This window comes from Morone saxatilis, unplaced genomic scaffold (assembly GCF_004916995.1).
Source record: "Morone saxatilis isolate NCDOM2014 unplaced genomic scaffold, NCSU_SB_2.0 Contig17, whole genome shotgun sequence".
Taxonomy (NCBI): domain Eukaryota; kingdom Metazoa; phylum Chordata; class Actinopteri; family Moronidae; genus Morone; species Morone saxatilis.
This window is the reverse complement of record NW_023339729.1, coordinates 25,445,833-25,446,887: the sequence shown is the minus strand read 5'-3', so window position 1 is coordinate 25,446,887 and position 1,055 is coordinate 25,445,833. Positions and strand designations below refer to the sequence as shown.

The 1,055-nt window shown below is 39.8% G+C and overlaps 1 protein-coding gene across 1 annotated transcript in view; it reads left to right on the top strand.

The window, feature by feature from the left end:
• Window positions 1-1,055, top strand: part of LOC118326961 (nuclear factor 7, brain-like) — a 3,914-nt gene that overhangs the window by 1,515 nt on the left and 1,344 nt on the right.

Below are 1,055 nucleotides of genomic sequence, written 5' to 3'. Positions count from 1 at the left end.
AATAATGGTGGTAAAAACTCTGCCCCTCTGGTCCTCTCTCCTGTGAATGCAACTGAGTGGACTCATTTTTTTTAGACTGCAGTAAGACTCACGCCATAAGTTGATTACTTTTATTTTGACTACTAAAAAGGCTTCAATGGTCGCCAGAGGAGAAATTCTTATTATGAGTTTTTATCTGCTGTCACAATGTGGCAGGAAGGAAATGTCAACTTGTTCAACACTTTGGCTCATGACAGAATAATCATAAAGGCTTTATGCTTCTGACAAACATAGTGGATCATCAAACAGCGTGAAAAACATCCTTAGGACCAGCTGAATAAGAGAAGTGTTGAGATTGAGCTCATACACACTGATGACCTCCTCCTCTAAACGGTCCAAAGTGTGCTCCAGTGTGGTATTGTTGTTGTAAACTTAAGTGTCCTAAATTTCATGTATCCCGTTACTCGGTTGCAATCTGGTGGAGCACATCGATACGATTTATTAGCTCGTCAGCCTTGACGAACCCACCAATGGGACTATTGGCACAAACATTACTGGTAATAATGATGGCAAACGTCAAAACAAACAACATACTGTATATCGTTGTACAGGGTAGAAAATGCTTCTTTTTGTCATTTTATGCTTTATTAGACAGTTACAGCTGGAGATATGGACAGGAAAGAGAGGGAGAGAGAGAAGGAGAGGGGGGATTACGTAAATTAAGGGCCCAGGCAGGTAGGCAGGTATTAAGGAGCCTTAATACTGTGAAGATCAGGGGTCTCAAACGTGGTGCTGAGGGTACCTGGTAGCCCTATAAGGTGCTCACAGAGCATGTTCTGTAATCTCAGTCATTATCTCAAATACTTTTGCAAGGAAGTGTACAAATGGCTTTTAATTTTCTCCCTTTATGTATCTAAGATCAATAATGGATGTTCATATTTGATTTTAATTTCCAACTTTTATTTTCTTTGCTACTGGTGAAGCTTCTTTGGGTTTATTTTTATAATACACACTGGCAGGGATAAGAACAGCTACAACAGCTGAGATTGTATTCGGACAAGGTACGTTTTATCAGT